A 13935-nucleotide genomic window follows, 5' to 3' on the forward strand; every position below is an offset into this window, starting at 1 on the left:
AAAAATCTTGAATACCTGGATTGTACACATTTGGTCTGATTTTTATAACTAATTTTTAGGTAAAGTAGATTATTGAACAGGGTAATGTTCTAATGACAGTGATTATCTAGTTTCATCATGTTGAATGAATTTCCAAAAGGAGAGAAGTGATATCCTTTAACCAGGAAGCAGAATTTTGGAGGTGTGAGGTGATTTCTGAGAGACAACTCTAAAAGAAGGTTAACACTGTTTGGATTCAAATACCAATGCTACCACTTACTACCTTAGCCTCTCTGTGCTTCATTGTCTCATGTATATAGTTAAGGATAATATTTCTTTTCTCAGAAGGTATTTCAAGGATTAAATGACTTAATTCACGTAAAGTTCTCTTAGCAGTGCCTGGCATATAGCACTTAAAAAGTAGCTGCTACTGTTGTTGTGATGGTGGTGATGAGGTAGTGATGGTATAATAGAATTGTAAGAAAGAAACGTAATAAAGTAATTCTAGAGAAGGATTTGGCAATCATGGTGGGAGTGTTGGAACTGAGGAGAGGGTTTAAAAGACCTATATAATGTAGAAATGAGAAAAAGGAATGTTTTAGATTGATACCTTTAATTCAACTTTGTTTCACAAATTTATCATTTCATGGGTAAGTGAAATTAGAAGTTTCTACATAAGATACTGCCAGTGATCTTTCAGTATCAGAACTGAAAAGTCTAGTTTTTATATTTCTATACAATTCTTTGAAATAACACATGTTGATCACTCTTTTACATTATTCTTTGAAGGATAGGGAAAAATATATACATTTCTTTTAAGTTTTTATTTTAATCACCTGGTGCTCAACATGATAAGTGCACACCTTAATCCCCATCACCTGTTATACTCATCTCCCTACCCATCTCCCCTCTAGTAACCATCAATTTGTTCTCTATATTTGAGTCTGTTTCTTGGTTTCTCTCTCTTTTTCCCTTTGCTTGTTTGTTTTGTTTCTTAAATTCCATATATGAGTGAAATCATGTGGCATTTGTCTTACTCTGACTGACTTATTTCACTTAGCATTATACTATACTCTAACTCCATCCAAGCCATTGCAAATGGCAAATTTCTTTCTTTTTTATGGCTGAATAATATTTCACTATATATTTGTATATATGTGTATGTTTTTATGTATATTTATATGTGTGTGTATATATCCACACACATACATACCACATCTTCTTTACCCATTCATCAATCACTGGACACTTGGGCTGCTTCCATATCTTGGCTATTGTGAATAATCCCTCTGTAAACATAGAGGTACCTATATTCTTTGCATTGATGTTTTTGTATTCTTTGGGTAAATATCCACTAGTGCAATTGCTGTATCATAGAGTAGTTCTATTTTTAACTTTTTGAGAAACCTCCATACTGTTTTCCACAGTGATACACCAGTTTGTGTTCCTACCAATGGTGCAAGATGATTCCTTTTTTTCCCCACATCCTCATCAACACTTGTTACTTGTGTTTTTGATTTTAGCTGTTCTGACAGATGTAAGGTGCTATTCCATTATAGTTTTGATTTGCATTTCCCTGATGATGAATGATATAGAGGATTTTTTCATGTGTCTTCTAGTGATCTCTATTTTCTTTGGAGAAATGTCTGTTCATTTTTTTAAATTGGATTATTTGGTTTGGGGGTGCCGAGTTTTATAAGTTCTTTATGTAATTTGAATACTAACCCTTTATTGGATATGCTATTTGCAGAATATCTTCTCCCATTCCATAGGTTGCCTTTTAGTTGTGTTGATGGTTTCCTTTGCTGTGCAGAATTTTTTATTTTGATGGAGTCCCAATAGTTCGCTTTTGTTTTCCTTGCCTTAGGGAACCTAACTAGAAAAAAGTTGTTATGACCAGTGTCATATGCTCTTTTCTAGGATGTTTATGGTTTCCTGTCTCACATTTAGGTCTTTAATCCATTTTAAGTTTATTTTTTGTGTACGGTATAAGAAAGTGGTCCAGTTTTCCCAACACCATTTTTTGAAGAGACTGTCTTTTTCCTGTTGGATATTCTTTCCTGGTTTGTTAAAGATTAATTGACCACATAATTGTGGATTTCTTTCAGGATTTTCTATCCTGTCCTGTTTACCTCTGCATCTGTTTTCGTGCCAGTACCATACCACTTTGATTACTACACCTTTGTAATATAACATGAAGTCTAGAATTGTGATGCATTCAGCTTTACTTTCCTCTTTCAAGATAAGTTTGCCTATTCAGGATCTTTTATGGTTCCATAAAAATTTTTGGATTGATTGTTTTAGCTCTGTGAAAAGTACTGGTGGTATTTTGATAGGGATCGCTTTAAATGTGTAGATTGCTTTGGGTAGTATCGATATTTTAACAATGTTTGTTCTTCCAAAATGGGATCGGGAGGGAGACAAACCATAAGAGACTCTTAATGTCACAAAACAAACTGAGGGTGGCCGGGGGGAGGAGGGCAGGGAGAGGGTGGTGGGGTTATGGACATTGGGTATGTGATATGGTGAGTGCTGTGAAGTGTGTAAACCTGGCGATTCACAGACCTGTACCCCAGGAGCTAATAATACATTATATGTTTATAAAAAATAAAAATAACAATGTTTATTCTTCCAATTCATGAGCAGGGAATGTCCTTCCACTTCTTTATATCATCCTTAATTTCTTTCATCATTGTTTTATGGTTTTCAGAATTCTCTGGCTTGGTTTATTCCTAAGTATCTTATTAATTTTGGTGCAGTTGTACATGGAATTGTTCTCTTAATTTCTCTTTCTGTTGCTTCATTATTCGTGTGTAGAACTGCAACAGATTTATGTAGGTTGATATTGTATCCTGTCACTCTTCTGAATTTGTTAATCAGTTCCTGCAGGTTTTTGTTGGAGTCTTTTGGGTTTTCTTTATGTAGTATCATATCATCTGCAAAGAGTGAAAGTTTGACTTCTTCCTTGGTGATTTTTAATGCCTTTTATTTCTTTTTGTTGTCCAATTGCTATGGCTAGGTTTTCCAGTACTATGTTGAATAAAGGTGCTGCGTTTTGTTCCTGACCCTAGGGGAAATCCTTGTTTTGATCCTTGTTTTATTCCTGACCCTAGGGGAAAGGCTCTCAGTTTGTCTCCAATGAAAATTATATTAGCTATGGTTTTTCACTAATGGCCTTTATTTTGTTGAGGTATGTTCCTTCCAAACCTGTTTTGTTGAGGATTTTTATCATGAATTGATGTTATACTTTGTTAAATGTTTTGTTCAGTGTCTGTTGAAATGATCATGTGGTTCTTATCCTTTCTTATTGATACAATGTGTCATGTTGACTGATTAGTGAATGTTGAACTATTTTTGCAATCAGTGTCTTTTGAAATGATCATGTGGTTCTTATCCTTTCTTATTGATACGATGTGTCATGTTGACTGATTTGTGAATGTTGAACTACATTTGCAGCCCAGGAATAAATCTCACTTGGTCGTGGTGTATAATTTTACTAATGTATTGTTGGGTTTGATTTGCTGGTATTTTGATGAGAATATTTGCATTTATGTTCATCAGAGATCTTTTCTCTTTTTTTGTGATGTCTAATTTTGGTGTCAGGGAAATGCTGGCATTATAGAATGAATTTGGAAGTTTTCCTTCCTTTTCCCTTTTTTGGAATAGTTTGAGAAGAATAGATACTAACTCTTTTTTCAGTGTTTTGGCAGAATTTGCTTGTGAAACCATCTGGTCTTGGAGTTTTTTAATTATTGATTCAGTTTTGTTGCTATTTCTTCCTGCTTCAGTTTTGGTCAGTTATATGTTTCTAGGAATTTATCCACTTCTGAGTTGTTCATTTTGTCAGCATGTAATTTTTCCTTAATATTCTCTTGTAATTGTATTTTTGTGGGGTTTATTGTTATTTCTTCTCTCCCATTTTGATTATTTGGGTCCTTTTTCTTTCTTGGTAAGTCTGGGTGGGGGGTTATCAGTTTTATTGACTTTTGTTTTGTTTTTAAGAGCTAACTCCTCGCTTCATTGATTGTTCTAGTGATTTTATTAGTTTCTCTATCATTTATTTTTGCTCTAATCCTTATTATTTTCTTCCTTTTTCTGGTTTTAGGTTTTGTTTGTTGTTCTTTTTCTATTTACTTTAGCTGTAAGGATTTGAGGTTTTCTTTCTTGAGGTAAGCCTGTATTGCTCTAAACTTACCTCTTAGAAATGCTTTTGCTGCGTCCTAAAGGTTTCGTACATTATAATTTCATTTTTATTTGTTTCCATGTATTTTTAAATTTCTTTGATTTCCTGGTTAATCTATTCATTGTATCACGTTATTTAACCTCTGTGTATTTATAGTCTTTCCAGGTTTTTTCTTGTGGATGACTTCTGGTTTTATAATGGTATAGTCAGAAAAGTTGTATGGTAGACTTTGATCTTTTTGAATTTGTTGAGGCTTATTTTGTGGTCTAATATGTGATTGGTTCTGGAGAATATTCCCTGTACACTTGAATAGAATGTGTATTGTGGTATTTTAGGGTGGAATTTTCTGAATATATCTGTTAAATCCTTCTGGTCCATTGTATCTCAAAGCCATTGTTTTTTTGTTGAGTTTCTGTTTTTTAGATGAGCCTTCCATTGATGTAAGTGGGGTGTTAAAGGCCCCTACTATTATTGTATTATTATCAATTACTTCCTTTATGTTTGTTATTAACTTTTTTATGTATTTGGGTACTCCCATGTTGGGTGCATAAATACTTAAAATTGTTTTATCTTTATGTTGAATTTTCTCTTGTATTACTACATTGTGCCCTTCTTTGTCTCTTTTTATAGTTTTTGTTTTAAAGTCTTTTGTCCAAAATAAATATTGCTACTGTGACTTTCTTCTGACATCCATTTGCGTGATAAATGTTTCTCTAACCCCTCAGTTTCAATTGACAGGTGTTTTTTTGTCTAAAATAACTCTTGTAGGCAGCATTTAGATGGGTCTTGTTTTTTTATCCATTCTGTCACCATATATCTTTTGATTGGAGTATTTAGGCCTTTTACATGTTAAGTAATTTATTGATAGATATGTATTTATTGCCATTTTATGGTTGTTTCTGAACATTTTCTCTGATCCTTTCTTGTCTTTCTGTCTTTCATGGTTTGCTGGTTGTCTTGATATATTTGGAATTCTTTCTCTTTATTCTTTGCATATTCAGTAGTGGTTTTTGATTTGTGGTTACTGTTAGGTTTGTATAGAACATCTGCATATAGCAGTCTATATTAAATTCATAATTGTTTATGTTTGACTCCATTCTTTACTTTTCTCCTACTCATGTTTTAGGTATATAGTGTCATAATTTGCATCTTTTTATTTTGTGAGTTCCTTGACTGGTTTTTCACAGAAATACTTATTTTTACTGCTTTTGTGTTTTCTACCTTCATACTGTCATTTTTGGTCTTTCCACTCAAAAAATTCCCTTTAATTTTTCTTGCAGGGTAGGTTTGGTGGTCATGAACTCCTTTAGTTTTTGTTTGACTGGGAAAATCTATCTCTCCTTCTATTCTGAATTATAGCCTTGCTGCAGGTTTTTCCCATTCAGCACTTTGAATATATCATGACACTCCTTTCTGGCTTGGAAAGTTTCTGCTGAAAAATTCACTGATAGCCTCGTGGGGTTTCCTTCATATGTAACTGTCTTTGGTCCCATTGCTCTCTATATTTTTTCTTTATCACTTTATTTTTCCATTTTAATTACAGTGTGTCTTCTTGTCTTCTGCTTTGGTTGATTTTGTGGGGGTTCTCTGTGCCTTCTAGATCTGGATATCTCTCCTTTCCTGGACTAGAGAAGTTTTCAGCTATTATTTCTCCTGATAAATTCTCTGCCCCCTTTTCTCTCTCTCCTTCTGGGATTCCTATAATATGAATATTACTACATTGATGGAGTCACTGAGTTCCCTAAGTCTATTCTCATTTTGCATAATTCTTTTCTCTCTTTTTGTTCAGCATAATTACTTTCCATTACTCTGTCTCTAGGTCATTAATTCATTCCTTTTTTCTTCCAGCCTGCTTTTCATTCCATCAGGCATATTTTTTACTTTGTTTATTGAGTCCTTTATTTCTACTCTGTCTTTTTTTTTTTTTTTTTTTTTTTTTTTAATTTGACAGAGAGAGAGACCACAAGGAGGCAGAGAGGCAGGCAGAGAGAGAGGGAGAAGCAGGCTCCCCACCATGCAGAGAGCCCGATGGATGCAGGGCTTGATCCCAGGACCCTGAGACCATGACCTGAGCCGAAGGCAGAGGCTTAACCCACTGAGCCACCCAGGCGCCCCTACTCTATCTCTATCTTAATGGTCTCACTGATGTCCTCCACTCTCTTCTCAAGTCCATTGAGTATCCTTGTGATCATTGCTTAAAATTCTTTATCAAGCACATTACTTAAATCTGTTTCACTTAGCTCTCCTGCTATGGCTTTGTCTTGTTCTTTCATTTGGTATGGGTTCCTCTGTCTTCTCATTTTGTGCCTGTTTCTCTGTGTTAGGAAAGTTAACTACATCTCTTATTCTTTGAGGGTAATGCCCTTATAAAGAAGAGGGCCTGTAGAATCCTGCAGTGCAGTGTCCCCTGTTCCCCAGCTCCAAGAAAAGAATCATGAAAGAAAAGGTATTCAAAATTAGACATTTCACATCACTATTACCTCTAAGACCTCCTATATTTCTCAAGTGGCACATTTTCATTTGGACTTGAATAGATTGGAAAAGTAGAACTTAAGATTTTTTTTTAATTATGTGTTAGCTGTGATAATTAGGAAGATTTTTCCCCCCTGTGGTTTAAACCAGAATTCGTACCAGTTTACCAAGGCTATCATGAACTTCTACAGGCAAGGTATTTTCATAATACTGATATGTTACATGTTAGCACTTTGGCTCAAATACCTTTCTAGATTCTGCACCCAGTGAACTGGTCTGAATAGCATAAGATGCTAGGATCTTTAGCCCTCTCAGGCTTAAATTTATTCCCATCCCATGCCTTCTCAAATTCTTTAATTTAGCCTTTAGAACTGGGAGAAAAGATTTAAATGGGTTAGGAGAGGTCATCTAAGCCTGAGGCAGTTCTTAGGCCTATCTGTCATAAAAAAGAAAAGAGATTATAACAGGAAAATTTCCAAAGGTGAGTCAAAACATGTCTAAATTGGGTTATTTTTTAAAGTGAGGAAATTATTACTAATTATGTTGGAATAATAGGCCTAAACAATGCCTGTCCTGGACAAACTATGGTCATTTTCCTAGGAGAAGCTGTGGGGAGGCAAGGGCATTTAACCTCTTCAGCTCTTTCACTGGAAGCTCTAACCATATAGTTCTAGTGTGCCTATCTTAACTCCCTCTGGACTGCTAGGAGAGCAGAAGGGAGCCAGGAGCTCTCCCTGCCAGGTGGTGTTTTTCAAAACATGATCAGTAGATATTTTTATCAGAATAATTTGAAGTGCTTATTAAAAATCAAAATTTTTCATGAGATCTAAGAATCATTTTAAATTAGAGGCCAACGTAAATTAGAAGTTGTAGCTAATTCTGAGGTTTTTCAACTTACATAATGGTTTAGTTTCCAAAGGCTGTTCATTAGTTCATTAGTTCATTAAGGTCAAACTGATGGGAATTCTCTTACTCATTTTTAAGGCCACCATGATGTAGATACCAAAAATATTTTAAGAAAAGAAATTACAGTTCCATATGCATTTGAAAGTTCTTAACAAAATAATAGCAAATGAAATTTAATGATATATAAAGGGAATAACAAGACATGTTCAAGTTGGATTTTTCCCATGGGTGCTAGGGTGGTTTCATATTGGAAATAAGTGTGAAACCAAACACATTAACAGATTTAAAAAAAGAAACCTCAGTAAAGAATTTGATGAAATTCAATACATAGTTATGATTTTAAAAAAGATTAATAAATCAAGAACAGAGGGAGACTCCTTATGCTTATTTAAAAACAAAAACAAAAACTAAAGACAACATTATCCTGAATAGTTGAATATTAGAATCATTCTCTTTAACATCAGGAACTGGACCCTCAGATAGTCTGCCTAAGACTTAAGTACAACCCCACTCCCCCAGAAAGCCTCATTTCCATTCCAACAAGATCAAAGAACCTACCATAAACTGAGAGAAACTTGCCAAACTTCAGGCGTAATTGTGCATTGGTTTAAAAAAAAAAAAAAAAAAACTGCCCTGAGAATGGTACATAGAGTAACAGATGATACAACAAATATCTGTTATAGTAAGTGATAAAAATTTTCAGTTCTCCTTAAAGAAACCAAGAATAAGCAGTATCTCTGATATTAAAGAGGTAAGTGTATTTGCAAACTAGGGAATGGTTATCTACTTACTTTAACAATCCTAATGCTCAGATGCCTCTGGCAGCAAACACTTTTACCATTACCATCCATGCTGAGACAGAGCCCCTGACAGAAATGCCACCTGGCTTCTTAGACCAACTTGGTGCTGAGAAGCTTAAGGACACTAGCAGAAGCTAGATGGAAAAGCACCACTTGCTCCTGGGGAGAAGGGTGATCTTGTTCAGGGTTTTGATGAGGCCTCCAATAATTAGGCAAATAATTGACTAGATTTATTTTTTAAATAATAAAACTTCAATAATTTTGACTGCTTAAAAAATTTTGTTTATGGCAAATATATAGAATGATGAAATATAGAAACCTATAATTTAAATTCTGAGGACTTTGGACTCTGCTGCTTTTTAATTATTGCCTATACACAATTATTTGTTTGTAGTTAGTTAAGCCAAAGAAGCCACAATATAAAGTTTAAAAGAAGAGTTAATAAAGTCCTTGCCTAGTTACAAAAAGTAAGAACTAGAGGAGGATGTTCAGTAACACCATTGCAATTTAGTATCTTACTGAAAGTTTCATAAGCACAAAAAGACAAATTATAGAAGCAAAAAGTTCAGAAAGGAGAAAATTACTATTTTCAAATAATATTTTTAGCATAGAATGCCCCCAAATCTATAAATTAATAGAAATGAGTTTAGCAAGATATTTGAAACTAAGATTAATATACAGAAGTCAGTTGCATTTCTGTATGTCATCAACAAACATCAAGATATATAACCAAGACAAACATCATTTACAGTAGTCAGAGAATGTCACATTTATGTTTAGAGATCTAACAAAAAGATTCAAGTCCTCTACAAACACACACACACACACACACACACACACCTATACACACTGTGATGAAGATCTTAATAGATATGTCATGTTCGTGGAGAAGAAGACAATATTGTGGTGTCCCGTTTTCCTCAAATTGACTTTTAGATTCAACAAAATTCCAGTAAGATTTTTCATAGTATTTGATAGGATGAATATCCCACAGTAATGAAAAACAGAAAAACAGTAATGGGGCATTCCTAATATGTAGGAATTAAGATACCATCATGGTATTGCCATAAGAACAGATAGAATGATTAATGGGATAGAGTTCAGAAAGAGAGCTAACACATGTACTGTTTTGATAAGATGATATATCTTTCATGGAGAAGAGGAGAGACTATTCAATGAATGAAACTGGTTATTAATGGGGATAACATGAAGTTGTGTTTCTGTTTCTCTTCACACATACAAATCAAGTTAGAAGAATCAGTGAACAAATGAAGAGATATTAAAAATGACTGGATTACCATTTATAACATTCAATTGGCAAAAAGTGTACATGTGACTTTAAGGTATCTCTTTTACACTGCTGGTGGCAGTGTATATTGGTATAACCACATGGGGTGGTGGGTGGAGTTTAGCATTATCAGAGTTGAGTGTTCACATATACTGGAGTAATTTCCTAGAGCAGTTCATAGGTATGTACAGCCAGAAATATATTAACAAGCATGTAAATTCCAAAAGATTGTATGCTATGATGTGATATAATTTTTTACGTTTAAAAAATCTAAATGCATACTTTTAAAGAATGTGTATAACTGCACAGTGAAACTATACTGAAGGTTACCAAAGAGTTAATGAATACAATATTCAGGGTAAGGGTTACCTTAGCTGGGGAAGTCAGGGTGATGGAATGGGATGAGAGCAGGAGGACCACTTAAGATTCTAGCCTCTGTTTTGGGTACAAGTTTATGGCTGTTTATCATGTTTTTAAAAGGAATAAAATAAAAATAGGCTTTGCATGAACCAGTGACTTAAGTGTGATATAAATTAAGAATTATTATTAGTATAATTCTGAATAATTTAATAGTTTTTTACAATAAGCTCTTTGACAGAAACTTAAATTTGTGGCCCACAGATGGATGTTTACCAAATAGGAGTATGAATTGCCCCTCAAAGCTTTTTTAAACAAATATATTCTAGACTCCCTGCTGATTGTGTGTGTGACTGCATTTAACTGAGTAGGCTGAGTTCATATACTTTGAAAATCTTTAGAATAATAACATCCTTCCTTAATCATCTCTGCTGTTGTCACAGTGAACTTCATAGCAACTATGATCACTGCATTCACCACGTTGTCACTTGCTCTAATTGCAAATTTGAATAGACCTGAAAATATGTGTTGAGACTGAGGGTGCATAAAGAACACTTGCACTATGTTCAGACAACATATTTCCAAATTTCGAACCACCTTCTGATTTAACATAAAGGTTATGGTAGGGCTATTTCTAAAGCCATTTCATCCATTTGATTTCTTTTCTCTTACTAATTATTATCCTTTAATAGGCCCAGCATAGTCCTCTATAATATTTTATTTTTTCAGTACTTCTAAAATTTTTATATTTACTTTTAAAAATACTCTTGAGAAAAAGCTTATATAAATAGCATATATTTAAAGTGTACAATTTGATAAATGTAGATATATGTACCTGTGAAACTAACAACATAATCAAAACAACATATATATCTAGCACCTCCAGAATTTTCTTTGTATCCATTTATAATTCTTCCTTCCTTCTTCCTCCCCCAACCCTGCATTCCAGGCAACCACTGCTCTGCTTTCTGTCACTATAGTTTAGTTTACATTTTCCTTATTTTTATATAAATGGAAGCATACAACATGAATCACCTTTGCTGGGTTTTTTTGCTTTGTTTTGTTTTTTTAATCTGTCTTCTTTCAGCATAATTCTTTTGGGATTTATCCATCTTTTTATGTGTATCAGCAGTTGATTCCTTTGTGTTGATGAGTAGTATTCCATTGCTTGGCTATACCATAGTTTGTTTATCCATTAACTGACTGATGAACATTTTTGTTATTTCCACTTTGGGGCTATTATAAATAAAGATGCCGTGGACATTTACATGTAAGTCCCTTGGGTGAATACCTAGGAACTGAAGGATTGGGTGATGGTAGGTCTATGTTAAACTTTCAGAGAAGTGGCTGAACTATTTCCAGAAATGGTTTTACCAGTGTACTTTCACCACAGCATTTTGAGAGTTTCAATTACTGTACATCTTCACCAACATTTGGTATGGTCAGTCCTTATAATTTTAGATACCCATATAGGTGTGTAGTGATAACTCAATATGATATTAATTTGCATTTCCCTGATGACTATTTAATATTGAGTATCTTTTCTTGTGTGTGTGTGTGTGTGTGTGTATTTTTTAAGTCTGTTTTGGTGATTGTCTTAAAATCTTAACAATTTTTTATTAAGATTTTTCTTAATTTAGGTTTGAGAGTTCTTTATGTATTTTGAGTACAACTACTTTTTTTTAAAGAATTTATTTATTTATTTGACAGAGATCACAAGTAGGCAGAGGCAGGCAGAGAGAGAGAGAGGGAAGCAGGCTCGCCGCTGAGCAGAGAGCCCGATGCAGGGCTCGATCCCAGGACCCTGCCGAAGGCAGCGGCTTTAACTCACTGAGCCACCCAGGCGCCCCTGAACACAACTACTTTATCAGAATTATGATTTGTAAGGATTTCCTCACAGTGAAAAGGCTTGTCTTTTCATTCTGTTAACTGTGTAATACAAAGAGCAGAAGTTCTTAATTTTGATGAAGTCCAATTTTTCCATGTTTATCTTTTACAGATCATGCTTGTATTATTCTGTGTAAAAAATTGTTGCATAACCTAAGGTCATAAAGATTTTCTTTGATATTTTTTCTGAAAGTTGTATAGTTTTATGCTTTATATCTAGCAATAGGATCCATTCAGTGTATGAGTTTTTGTATAGGTTTAAGATATGGACAAATGGGGGTTGGCATATAGATAAACAATTTTCCAGCCCCGTTTGTTGAAAAGACTATTTCTTTCATCAGATTTGGAAACATTTTGACTATCACCTCTTCAGATTATTTTTCTATTCCCATTTCTTCTCTCCTTTGGTGACATCATTTCTGCATATATTAGGCTTCTTGAAATTGTCCCATTTCTCAGTGATTCTCTTCATTTAAATCTTAATACTTCCCTGTTTTTTATCTTAGTTTCTATTGCTGTATCTTCCAGTTTATTTTCTTCAATGTCTAATCTGTTCGTCACTTCTGGTGTACTTTTTCCATATTATTTTGGTTTTCATCTCTAGAAATCTAAATTGAGTCTTCCTTTTTTTTTTTTTATCTGCCATGTTTCTACCTAACATGCCTAGTCCTTCCTCTAGCTTCTTGAACCTAAGAATACAATATGTAAAGTTAAAATAACTATTTTAATGTCCTTCTCTGATAATTTGATTATGTTTATCATTTCTGGATCATTCTTAATTGATTTTTCTCCACACTGTAAATTATATTATTTTTGATTGGTTGTTAGACATGAATTTTACCTTGTTGAAAGCTGGATATTTTTGTTTCTTTAGAAAATTTTTAAACTTTGTTCTAGAATACTTCAGTTACTTGGGAACAGTTTGATCCTTTCAGATCTTGTTTTTTAAGCTTTTTTAGGTACAGCCAGGGCAGGATTAAGTCTGGGGCGTAATCCTTCCATCTACTCAGTGCCTCATGAATTATGAGATTTTTCCACTCACCTTGATGAGAAAAGAAATTATTTCTGACCCTGTATGACTTGCTGATATTGCTTCTTATCATGCAGGTTCTTTACCTGACTTTGAGTAGTTTTGTTATATCCATGCACTGATCAGTACTCTCCTGAAGACTGGAGGGAGTGCTCTGCAGTTCTTGAGTATGCAACCCTTTCCTCACTGATTATTCTGTTCTGTACGCTGCAGCCACCTTGATCTCCCAGGTCGCCCAGCTCATCTCCTCAACTTGGAGACCACACAGGCTCTACTAAGATTCTTCCTTTCTGAGTTGCAATCTGGGAACTTTCTCTGTGCAGTTAGCAGGGGCAACTGAATCGTTCATCATGTTTGTTTCCATTTTTTAGGGATCACTGACTTCATTGCTTGATGTCTTAAAAAATGTTTTGTCAAATTTTGTCCAATATTTTAGTTGTTTCAGGTTGCACAGTCCTATATTGGTTCATCTTATTCAGAAGTGTGAGTCATTTTATCTTATTTTTATTACCATGAGAATTTAATTTTTAAATAGGTGAATCATTCCAATGGTCAAAATTCAAGAAATATAAATAGGTATTCAATTGAAATCTCTCATAATCCACTACAAGCCTAGTCCTCACTCCCCGTAAGAAACCATGCTATTAGTTTATCTTTCTATCATTCATGTGCAAGTAAGTAAAAATTACATATTATTTCCTGTTCTACCTCCTTTTCAATGAAAAGGTTACATAGTATATACACTACTTGGTTTTTTCACTTAACCATGTATCTTTTGAATGTTTCCTTATTGGTACATTGACTACTTCTTTTTTTTTTTTTTTTTTTAAAGATTTTATTTATTTATTTGACAGAGAGAGATCACAAGTAGACGGAGAGGAAGGCAGAGAGAGAGAGAGAGGGAAGCAGGCTTCCTGCTGAGCAGAGAGCCCGATGTGGGACTCGATCCCAGGACCCTGAGATCATGACCTGAGCCGAAGGCAGCGGCTTAACCCACTGAGCCACCCAGGCGCCCCATTGACTACTTCTTGAC

General features: G+C 34.3%; 1 protein-coding gene across 5 annotated transcripts in view; it reads left to right on the forward strand.

Moving 5' to 3' along the window:
* PALS2 (protein associated with LIN7 2, MAGUK p55 family member) overlaps positions 1 to 13935 on the forward strand; it is a 119181-nt gene that overhangs the window by 68064 nt on the left and 37182 nt on the right. The window lies entirely within an intron of this gene.

This window comes from Lutra lutra, chromosome 11, assembly GCF_902655055.1.
Source record: "Lutra lutra chromosome 11, mLutLut1.2, whole genome shotgun sequence".
Classification (NCBI taxonomy): Eukaryota; Metazoa; Chordata; class Mammalia; order Carnivora; family Mustelidae; genus Lutra; species Lutra lutra.